We start from the raw sequence: 12,480 nt of genomic DNA on the forward strand, positions 1-12,480 counted from the left end.
TTCCATTCTTTTACCCCATCCACCATACTCAGCAATTTTCATTAATTCATTACAGTCACCTGAGTTTTATTTGTGCTGTTAAAACCAAATTATGCTACTGCAAGTATTTCTTTAAAGCATGCCCCACCTGTTTGAATAGTGAAAACGATTTGTTCTCTAAAGGATGACTGTCAGATATGCTGCAATTCATGGTCTGTGGGTGAAATAATTGGGAAGAAATAAAAGATTAATAAAACTGACATCCGGAACCATGGTACAAAGAACAATTTAGCGTAGCAATTGCTACTTCCTCATGTGGATTATCTGAAAGGGTGGGGTAATTTAATTAAAAATATAAATTAGGAATTCCTTCCCTAGCATTCTGCAAATGTGTGAATATTTTTAGAGATAAATCTATGGAAAGTTCTTAAAAAAAATCAGCTTGAAGGATTTGACTATGGAAGTTCTCCTACTGCCCTTGTGAAGACAAAAATCCAATTTCTTCAATTCTTTGTTTCCATTGAAGTTAATGACAGCTAAAGTAGGGCTTTAGATTCCATACAGTTCTGTGTGGTTCAGAACTTTGCATAGATCTTTTCTTTGGCTGTACAGAACACCTTGCAGACCCGACTTTGTTTGGCAAAAAGGAACATTATTTCTTCCACACAACCCAACTCACCTTCCACTCCAGATTGTTATCATTAGGGAGAGAAGCAACAGAGTCAGTCAGTCCAACAGATGCTGTCAGAGGCAGGTAGATGCCCCTCCAAAAGAGCCAGCCCAGGCAAAGGCCAGGCATGGAAATGCAGAAATTAGGAGTCTCTTCAAAGGCTGTTGGACCACTAGGGTTGAGATGTTGGGCTTGCAAATAGGAAACTGTGATGGCAGCACTCTTTTAACCCCACATCATTGGTTTTGAATTGGAGGAGGTGTGTGTTCAGCCAGGGTGAAAAGCAGGTAGAGAAAGTGCATGCTTCTCAGGAAAACGCAGCATTCCATGTGTGCCTTTGGTCTTCAGCGAGCCAAGCTCCTCACCATGGCTCCTCTCCATCACCTCTCAGTCCAAGGAGATGTGCTGGCCAGGTCTCTTCCCTCTGTGGCACAGGTGCAGCCTTTAAGGGTTGAAATTGGCTTTCAAAGGAGACATTTCAGGGACCTTTGCCTACAGGTGACCTCCTACAGCAGACCTGGAGGCTGGTAGTGTGAGGAGAAGCTGTGGCTGCTCCATCCCTGGAAGTGTTCAAGGCCAGGTTGGACAGGGCTTGGAGCAACCTGGGATAGTGGAAGGTGTCCCTGCCCATGGCAGGGGGGTTGGGAATGGATGTTATTTAAGGTCCCTTCCAATCCAAACCATTCTATGATTCTATGATTGCAGTAAGTCTCCTTCTGTGATACTTTGAAACTTGAAACCTTTGCCTGTGTATTTATCACCAAGGAAAATAAACAAAAAAACTAAATGAACCAACAGTAACTGCATGTAAGCACAGTATATTGGAATAATTAAAAAAAAAATTGTTATCCAGAAACTTTTAGAGGTCTAGTCCTTGTCTTGTGCTCCCAGAAAGTGATCTGTAAAAAATAGGCTGTTCCTTAGAGATGTTTTTCTATATGTTTCTAGAAAGTTTACAGCAAGGAGATTTCATGGTTTCCTTGGGTGATAAACTTCATTCTTTCATAGTACTACTATTCTAGAAGGCTTTTAAAGTCTAACATACAAAATTGCAGAAGGAATTTGCATATGTGTGTGAAAGTCATTTTTATGAAGCCCAAAATGGATTAGTAAATGATCCAATCACTACAATCATACACTTCTTGTATCAAAGTTCAATATATGCCCATGTTCATTCTCTTTTCAATCTTTGCTGAAATGTGGCAAATCTGAGTAGTGTAAAAATGCATAATTGTTCTTTTTTAAGCATATAGGGATTGTCACTTCAGCTTCACTTTACATCTAGTAAGTCATTAGTAATATTTTCTAAATCTCTGCTATGGGACATCAAGAATCTGGCTCCAGAAAAAAAATCTGGGGTAAAACTCATCCCATCTCGTGGGATAACCCATTAGTGAAAACACTTGTATTTGAGCTGGACTTTTCCTTGTAAATAGATGAAACACACTTCTGAAGTCACCTTTCTGTAGCAACATATTTAATATATTTAAAATGTTATATTGGAAAAAGAGAAAATGTCAGAGAGGTCAATGAGAGAGATAAGCTACATCCCTTCAATCGTATTTCTCCCACAAACCAAATAAACCAATGCCTGTTGTAAGGGAATTATAAAAACAGTGTGGAAGGATGCACAGAATGTGAGCAGAGAAGAATTCTGCATGGAGACCATTAGAACAACAGTATTTTTTTCAGATATGTCTTCCTCTGTGAGAGTCAGGTGTAAGCAAACAGAAGCCCAGCTGATCCTTTATAACAAATCCCTTGTTTAAAATAAGCCTGGCCAACAGGAAACAGAGCAAACAAACCATAATGACTTTTCTTAGAATCCAAACTGACTTTTGATATAGGCAATTTATTAATTTTACTGTTTTTTAAAGGAAGTGAGAAATACACCCTTTTCTCTCTAACTAATAGTGAAAGACACAAAGCAATGCAGACTCAAACTATCATAGATAACTCAAATGTAATGATCATCTGGAGGCATTTGTTTTTTTACTCATAGACAAAACAGGTTTTATGGTGTTGGCTTCAGATTACATGGTTAATGACTTCAGACATTCTTGTTTGAGAAAAACAGGCTACACAATTTAAAGTTTTTCATTAATACCTCTTTGTTTCCTACATGTATTTGCTGGAAAAAGATTTTCTGTAATTTAGCAGTAGTGACAATGTGGGGCCTTCTACTGTGAAATCTTTTCAAAATTATAGGTGTGAAACTAATTCCTTAAAATATTTATATTCCTTAAGTGCTTATATATGAGCATTTTTGCCTTTTCATGCATTTGACATAAAAGTAAAGCAGAAGGTTGGTCTTCTTTTGATGGTGTCCAGTTGGTAAAAATATCTTGAACTTTGTGTGAGTGAAAATTATCTTAAAATGTATTAGAAAGCAGGAAAATCTGATTTCCAAGTCAGTGAGCCTCACATGGAGAATTCTACTGGACTGGTTGCAGTAAGCAAATGAGAAATATTGGGAGCTGTGAAAATAAGTATTCATAGATTGGCCACTTAAAATCACAGAATCCCAGCTTGAAGCATCATTTGGAAATGACATTGCTGATTAAATGCAGTTTGACTCATAATAATTCCTGAACCAATTTGATTTGGCCACAGACAAGCCTCTTTGTGGAGTGGCTTCTCACCTTTTTTTGTAGTGGAATAGATTTGATAACAGTCTGAAGCTGGAAACAAGTTGATAAAAGATGAATATAAGCTGCATAACCACAGGGTATTTTAAATATACATTCAAAGCATATCTTGACTGAGGTGGCTTTCTACACACCTCACTGAAGCTGAGCCTTTCCACAGCCTGACGTGAAGGAGCTAAATGGCTGGATGGGGAAAAAGGCAAGAGGGAGCACTTACTTGCTGGGAAAGGCCCTGAGGAAAAGTGCTGCAAAGGCAGACATAGATTCCCAGTTTCTGCATCCTGCAATATTTTTCCCTTTAGAGTCACGTGATGTGATAGAAAATGCACACACAGTCCAGAAAGATGAGCCTAGAACACACTGTTCTGTAATGAACCACGGAAAAATGATTGCTAAGGAAAAAATATTTCATGATTGAAACCAATACACAACTTTTGCAGCTTTCTGCTGCTGGAAAATATCCAGTTGTCCACACGACTATCAATATCTCAGTACACATGCTTGCGTTAGTGCTTTTCTATGGTAAAGTCAGGGAAAAGCAAATATGTGCAGTTCTTCATAAATCAATGAATAAACTCTTTTGAGATAAGTCATAAAATACAGTTGAATTACACAGTTGTCTAATTAAAAGAGGGTATCTGAAATGTAGGTTTCTACTTCTAAGTTAGTTATCCCATCAGAAGGAGGGAGATCTTCTAGGTTAGTGGAGACCTAAGTCTAAATGCAGCAGCCTGTAAGGAGGCACTTGGCACCATCTCATATAAAACAAGATCTCCAACACACCCTTGCAGTGCTAAGGATGTTGCAAATGCATATGGAAAACTTGTGCCTTTCCAGGTTTTAGCTGGAGCCCTGGCAGGATACCCTGGGGAATGTCAGAGAGTTGTGGACTCACAACTGAGCTAAATGCTTAGGGGAATATGAAAGGCTGAGAGAATTGGGATTGTTCAGTTTGGAGAAGAGAAGGCTCCAGGGAGATCTTAGAGCACCTTTCAGCACTTAAAGGGGCTCCAAGAGAGCTGGAGAGGGACTTTTGGCAAAGGCATGGAGTGACAGGACAAGAGGTCATGACTTCAAACAGACTGAGGGCAGGGTTAGATTAGCTGTTAGGAAGAAATTCTTTACTCAGAGGGTTGTGAGCTGGCACAGGTTGCCCAGAGAAGCTGTGGTTGTCCCATCCCCAAGCCCAGGCTGGACAGGGCTTGGAGCAACCTGGGATAGTGGAAGGTGTCCCTGCTCATGGCAGGGGCTCAAACAAGACGATCTTTCAGGTCCTTTCCAACCCAAACCATTCTGTGATTCAGCAATTCTATGATTCTATGAATATTAATTGACAGCTTTGCAGGCATTTGTGTGCAACCATGAAGCTATTAATTATATCTCTGAAATGTAAACCGACATCTAGATCCACTATCAAGTTACAATTATATAAATACTGTGAGCCAGTTCTATTCTGTTCACCCAAACATTGACCTGATGAAGAGTACTCTGGGTTTTACAGTGGGTGGCCCTCAGCTGTCACTGATGTCTGTTGATGTCCTTCACCTCCTATTGTTCTTTGATTCTATTCTTCATTTTCACTTTTTCTGAGTTTGAGCCTGTATTTTCCCTTCCCTTTCACCCCATTACCTGCTCTCAAACTCCTCTCAAACTCCTCTCAGATAAGCAGTCCTTTCCTGATTCCATTTCTCCCTTTGAACCTAGTTTTGCCTCTAGTGTATCCAAACCATGATATTTCTGAGCATGCCCATTGCAATCGTGTCTGTATATGGTATTACTGACACAGTGAATGTGAGAGCCATTGCAACCCAAAGCAGCCCTGCCATTTTCCAGGCCATACTGATTGTATTTACTTTACCATACCCAGCCACTTGACGTAATTATTCTACTTTAGCCTTGATTCTTCCAGTTGAAAACAAGCAGGTTCTTATCTTTTTGTGCCAGCAGTTTGCATACCAGAGCAGCAGAGTAACTTGTATAAAATTTTTGTACGTAAAGGAAAATGTAAAAGTTTCCTTTTAAGGACTTTGACCATGAGGCCTCTTCATCTCACAGGCTTGCTTGATGGAAGTTTGAAATATTAGATGTGTTTTGCCATCAGCATAGCTTCCAGGGATTTATGCATTGCTTTTTCAATAATTCAATTCAAAATTTTTCCCTGGATCAGATGAGGTCAGTGGTTCAAGTGCTCCTTTAGTCCCTTTTTTTAGGCAGAAGTTCCATATCCATCTTCCCAATTTTCCCAATTCTCTAAATGACTTTTGTGTGATGATTTTCTTCATGAAGTTGGTTGCTAGAATCACAGAATTCCAAGGGCCCTTAAAGATCATATAGTTCTAATAGGCAGGGATGAGACCCACAGGTTGCTGAGAGCCTCATCCAACCTTGCCTTGAATGTTGATCATGGTTCAAAGATTTGTTCAATTAGTTCTTTAAGTATTGGTGGTGAATTTCATCAGCCTTGACTGCCCCTCTGTCATCCCACTGTTCTGTTGTAGTGAAAACCATTTGCATGGACATTTATTGCAGTTCCTCTCCGTATGAGTAGGGGTTTAAATTTCACTGCCTGGATTATCTCCATTTAGGAGATAAATATAAAAAATATTTACATTATGACATTCTCATATGACAGACCGGCAGATTTCAGTCTCACTGCTGTCCTTCCTGTCCTGCTGTCTCACTTCTTGCTTGTCCTTTGCTCTGTGGAAAGCAAACACCTTGGGTCAGTGAAGTACCACTCCCACAGAGCCAGAGAGTGTTTACCAGGAAACTTGCTGTTTGCCAAAGTAATTTTTCTTTAATATTCCATATTGTACAAGCGGGGCATTTTTTCATCTTCTCTAAGGACACTTTTAGTGCCAAGCAACAAATCACAAGCTCTGTTCAGGTTATCAAAAAATCAAGTTAAGGTATATTTACCTTAAAAGAACGTCATCATCTGAGAGCCTGAGTTTATTAGCAAATTACTACTGCTTTCCTTGATCTATCTTTCTTTTTCTTTCTTTCTTTCTTTCTTTCTTTCTTTCTTTCTTTCTTTTCTTTTCTTTCTTTCTTTCTTTCTTTCTTCTTTCTTTCTTTCTTTCTTTCTTTCTTCTTTCTTTCTTTCTTTCTTTCTTTCTTTCTTTCTTTCTTTCTTTCTTTCTTTCTTTCTTTCTTTCTTTCCTTTCTTTCTTTCTTTCTTTCTTTCTTTCTTTCTTTCTTTCTTTCTTTCTTTCTTTCTTTCTTTCTTTCTTTCTTTCTTTCTTTCTTTCTTTCTTTCTTTCTTTCTTTCTTTTCTTTCTTTCTTCTTTCTTTCTTTCTTTCTTTCTTTCTTTCTTTCTTTCTTTCTTTCTTTCTTCTTCTTCTTTCTTTCTTTCTTTCTTTCTTTCTTTCTTTCTTTCTTTCTTTCTTTCTTTCTTTCTTCTTTCTTTCTTTCTTTCTTCTTTCTTCCTTCCTTCCTTCCTTCCTTCCTTCCTTCCTTCCTTCCTTCCTTCCTTCCTTCCTTCCTTCCTTCCTTCCTTCCTTTCTTCCTTCCTTCCTTTCTTTCTTCCTTTCTTCCTTTCTTCCTTTCTTCCTTCTTCCTTCTTCCTTTCTTCCTTTCTTCCTTTCTTCCTTCCTTTCTTTCTTTCCTTTCTTCTTCCTTTCTTTCTTTTCTTTCTTCCTTTCTTCCTTTCTTCCTTTCTCTTCCTTCTTTCTTTCTTCTTTCTTTCTTTCTTTCTTTCTTTCTTTCTTTCTTTCTTTCTTTCTTTCTTCCTTTCTTTCTTCCTTTCTTCCTTTCTTCCTTTCTTCCTTTCTTCCTTTCTTCCTTTCTTCCTTTCTTCTTCTTTCTTTTCTTTCTTTCTTTCTTTCTTTCTTTCTTTCTTTCTTTCTTTCTTTCTTTCTTTCTTTCTTTCTTTCTTTCTTTCTTCTCTTTCTTTCTTCTCTTTTCTTTTCTTTTCTTTTCTTTCTTTCTTTCCTCCCTCCTCCCTCCCCTCCCTCCCTTCCTCCTTCCTTCCTTCCTTCCTTCCTTCCTTCCTTCCTTCCTTCCTTCCTTCCTTCCTTCCTTCCTTCCTTCCTTCCTTCCTTCCTTCCTTCCTTCCTTCCTTCCTTCCTTCTTCTCTTTCCTCTCCTTCTCCCTCTCTCTTTCTTTCTTTCACCACTGCTATAATACCAATCACTATCAGCTCTGTGGATACAGATGGCTCTAATAGCTCACCCAAAAACCTGGTCATTCCCAATTAGCTCCTAACCCAATTTCAAGCCTTTTTAAAATATTTTTTTTTCCTTTTTACCTTTCAATGTTGATGTTTGCCTTTTTAAATCATTGAGCTACTAATACACATATCTCAAGAGTACTTAATTTCTCTGTTTTTACTTTGCTGACCCTCTGCAAACTTTCCATCTGCTCCTTCCCAGTAGCAGGAGTGAAGTGTGAGTGCTTGAGCCATGGATATCAGGAACACAAGCAGCCAAGCCCTGGCACGCATCTGGATGAAGCTCCTGATTGCAGAACAACGGGATTACACTCATTCTTAGAGGAAAACTCAAAGCTGGCACAGGCTGCCCAGAGAAGCTGTGACTGTCCCATCCCTGGAAGTGTTCAAGACTGGGTTGGATGGGACTTGGAGCAACCTGGGATAGTGGAAGGTGTCCCTGCCCATGGCAGGGGTTGGAACCAGATGATCTTTAAGGCCCCTTCCAACCCAAACCATTCTATGATTCTCTGATATTTTCACCAAGCCACTGCCCCTGGTTTGACAACCTGGAGCCTCAGGGCTCTGAAGATTTCCTTGCAGAATGATAAAGCACAAAATGACCAATCTGGCCTTGAAATATCCAGTGATGTAACTAAGAGCTGACCTGACCGTTTTGGTTTACCAGCAACAAATTGGTATTTGCATTTGAGGAAAGATGGTTATTTTAGTGACACTGGAGAGTCAGCTGCTCAGTTTTCCACCAGAGGGCACTCCTATATTTTCAATGAAAGCAAGTTTCTGAGCAAGACAGCAGTTTCGTGTGCTCAGTACAATTCCAGCTGTGACAGGGCAAAGGGAAAATGCAGGAACAGAATGACCTTGTTGCACATCTGCCAGCGCTGTCCATTATCTGGGACCCTCCACTGCCACCTGATGGGGCACAGCCAGGCTTCAGAACCACACAAGTGACAGGCTGATGTACATAAAATAAATAACCAGTTCATACACACAGTGTCTGAACTTAACTAAGGGATCTGTGTCTTCCTCCTGAGGAGGAACAAGGCCACCTGTGTCACCGGAGTTGGTATCAGATTTCACCATTTTCCATGGAATATTCCATCCCATGCACAGTCCTGTGGTTTTATCATCGTTCATAAAAATACACATTGTTATAAAAATTAAATCACTTCAGCAGCTGATGCAGCTTGAGTTGATTGTGTAGTTTTGATGCTGTGCAGTTTACATCAATATACAATGCAAAACAGCTATCTGGAGTCAAATCTGTAGAAACTGAAGAATCTGTTAGTTTAGCTGGACTGTGTCACTGTCAGAGACATATATATGTATCCCCATATGTGTGTGTATATCTCCCTATTATATATTACAGGGCTTTTAAACCCCTTTTTTAGCTTTTTAAACTTGTTTTTAGAAGGATTTTCAGTAATTAGGTAATATATTTGAGTGAAGGAAATCCAGGCACTTTACTGATGACAAAAGAGAAATCATGATTTTTGGGGGAAAAATAAAAAAAACCCGAGACTCTGAAGAAAAATGTTTCAGAAAATTAGAAGTTTGTTTAATTTGTGCATACAAGAGTAAACCACATTTCTTAACAGGCTCTCTCAAATCTGAATTACTTCCTGAGAGTTTATTAAAGTCAGGTTCATTCTTTAGTTACTGCAACATTTGGCAAAGGCAGTTTAAGGAGGAAATAAGATTTTCTGGTAATTTTAACAAAATATATATGAACAGAGTCAGCAGAGATTGTAATTATGATGCACTGAGCAGTTTACATGTTCTGGCACCATATCAAAAGTGACAGATTCTCACAGCTACTCATAAACTGATCAGGTAAATACTTTGCTCTTCCTCTTAAATCAGAGAGAAGGAACAGCCTGAAATCAGACTGTCACACTCAGCTCTGCTCCAAGGAAACATCTCTGTTAAACTGCACCCAGATGAGACAACTCAGGGGAGAGCCAGGCTGAGCTAACACAGGTATAAGCATGTGTCATTTTTTCAATACTTTCTTCTCACTTGTATTTTTCCTATGGACACCTTTGGCATGGTTTTTGTCTGTCAGAGTTGTCGTTTTCTTTCCCCAGCAGGTTATAGCTCTGCTTTCTATGGCTGTGTGATTGGCACCTTTAGCTGCCTGGTGACACTTCTCCCTTGTGCTCCAGCAAATGCTTCAGCCACTGTCTGCTCTGGCCTAAATCATCATTCCTGATGTAATCAAAGGGAGATAAGGAATATGGATCTCCTCATGAATATGTCAATATGTGATGTAGCAGATGACCTCTGTGCCTTCAGGATTTGAATATGGGGAAACTGATTCACCTAATGGGGCCAGTCACTTCGCTCCTCTGGAGCGTTTCATGATTACTTATCTTAATGTACTTCTTAAACTTTTTCTTTCGACCCACTGCAGAAAATGTGTCAGTGTTTAACTCCCTGACACTGTCTCCACTATTCACTTCCTGGCTTTTGATCCAGAACCCTTTTTCTCTGCAGACCCCTCACCTTCCAGCTCCACCCCAGCCAGACCTGTTGTCATCAAAATCAACCTCACTATAGCTACAGGTCTCTTGAACCTGCAGACGATGATGATGAGGAAGACCTGTCCCTGCCAGAGCATGATCCAGACTGCTGGAGAGGGATTCATGTCACCAGGGCTCCACTTGATAGCCATTCTCCTTATTCTGCCTTTAGAAGTAATGGAGGTATTTCAGGTCTGTATTTCACCTTTTGTTCTTACAGCAGATGCCTGAGACAGGCTGGATGAGCAGAGAAGGCAAATGACTGCCTTGACACCAGTATCTTTTAATAAAGCATTATATGAGTCAAGTCAGTCACTATTCTATATCTCTTTCAGGGTAAGGCTGAGGAAAACAATTGTTTGGGGAAGAGCTGTAAGGATACAAACGGTACAATTTGTCTATGATAACATTTTGGGTCTTAAGGCCACTGGTTTGGCTGTGGTCAGTACAGCTGAACTCTGTCCCTTGAACCATGTCTTCCAAGATGCTGAAGGGCCCTTGGCATTATTAACCTGTCAAACATGCCAAGGCTTTTCTGGAAGGCAATGCTATTTGGTCTAAGCCAAAATAGTGTCAAGGGCTAAGATTATAAAGGTGCAGAAAACATTTCAGTGCTCAGACCAGTGTTCTGGCTCTGTGGAACCTGTCACTACAGACAGACACGAAAGAAAGAATGGATGGAAAGGTTTCGGAGGAAGATCTAAAAAAAGGCTTGAAGTTAAGAATAGATTCAGGACATGCCATGGGGAAAGCATTTACTCATCCTACTGTAGAATGCCATCGATGATGGACCAAGACTGTGTAGGTATCCTCTGAAATACACAAGGAAGGTGTTAGACTGCAATGGACACATGATTCATCTTCTCATCTTCTCATCTTCTCATCTTCTCATCAGTGTGTTGCCTTTGGAGCCTGTTTGATGGTGTCTCCACAAGATCTGTAGGAATGATTAAAATGCACTGCATTTCCTCTGTGAGAAGCAATGCAAAATCACACTTCTCCACTTCTTCAGCTGCTTAGCTACCCACAACTACCTCATGGACATGTGTGTACGTGCATCTCCCGTTCCTGCCTGGATCTCGGGGCTGTTTTTAGTGTGCACTGCAGTTGTTGATGTTTCCTGGTCATGAGGAGGGACAACACTGCACACATCATATGTGTTCCATATATGTGGAATACTCAGGCAGGCTGCACAATGGCTATTTTGTCTCTTAAGCATGCCTGCTACTTCCCCAGAACTGAGCTGATATTGATATTCCTGAGATTTTCATGGTCAAACTCATTTGCTTTGGTTGAACCCAGCAGCTGTGTGGTCCATCTTGGCTAACCAGGGTCTTCAGTGCTCAACCTGTACAATCTTGTTTCATATTAACTGGTAATGGGTGGGCTGGCTGGCAATTATGCTTTAGCCTAAACGGCCTTATTTGCTGTTATTTCCTTAAATTGAGCAGAAAGGCAACCTATGCATTGTGTATCACCTCCTGGCAGGATGAGCCTCTTGCTCCCACCCACTGACAGGAAAGCAGGTCTGCTGCTGCAGTTCATGAAGTGAACAAAGACAGTGGGGACTCAGGGGAGATGCTTTATGCAGAGGATGAGATCAGGCTCAGACACTGAGCTGCTTGGGGCGATGCATTATTAAATGCTATCTACTGATACGCTCCTTCTGTGGAGGCTGATTAATGACATCCCACTTTATTATTCCTTATCTTTTATCTCCACCTTGTTTCACAGATGTAGCCGGCAGTACACGGCACTAACCACAGACCCGTGGCACTCATTAGATGGTGGCTGCTCCTCACAAGTGCCATCAGACATGCAATTCCTGTCCCTGATTTTGCTAATAATGCTGGTTAACATGTTGCTGTGTTGCTGTTCAGGCAACCTAGACAACATGGTCTTGTCAGTCTGGAACTACCTTATCTTTTACTTATCATTTCTTTTGACACCATCCTCTGATAAGCTGGGAGATAAATACATGACAGACTCTGCAATGTATTCCCCTGGCACTAAAATCTTAGCAGTAGCTCTGTAGAGAGGTTTCATCTAACGAGTGCTTGTTTTGACCTGTTTTCTATTTTGTTTGAGTGTTGCCACTGCAGATCTTAAGGCATGTTTAAACCAGAAACACAGTCTTGTTTAGCTGCTCCCCATACCTCAGGAACTGTTGTGTCTTTGTGTGAATATGGGTGTTTAATTCCAGCAGCTACAGGGTACAGGCAAGTCAAGAACATCCAGTTGCTTAAGGTCCTGCTTTTAGCTTTGATGCTATGATTAGAGGAGAGGAGTTACCCCCTCTAAGACAAAACTAACCAGAGGAATATTTTTCTTCTGGATTAGTGCCCTGGTTCATGTCAGCAAGAGTTAATCAGGCATCAGGACACTTTTTTTAAAGACAGCTAAAACTGCTTTGATTGCTTCTTATCACAACCAGGCATGGATTTGGTGAGGGGGGAGAAAAGGGGTGGATTAGGGAAATGCAGCATCTT

This window comes from Aphelocoma coerulescens, chromosome 3 (assembly GCF_041296385.1).
Source record: "Aphelocoma coerulescens isolate FSJ_1873_10779 chromosome 3, UR_Acoe_1.0, whole genome shotgun sequence".
In the NCBI taxonomy this organism is placed as follows: domain Eukaryota; kingdom Metazoa; phylum Chordata; class Aves; order Passeriformes; family Corvidae; genus Aphelocoma; species Aphelocoma coerulescens.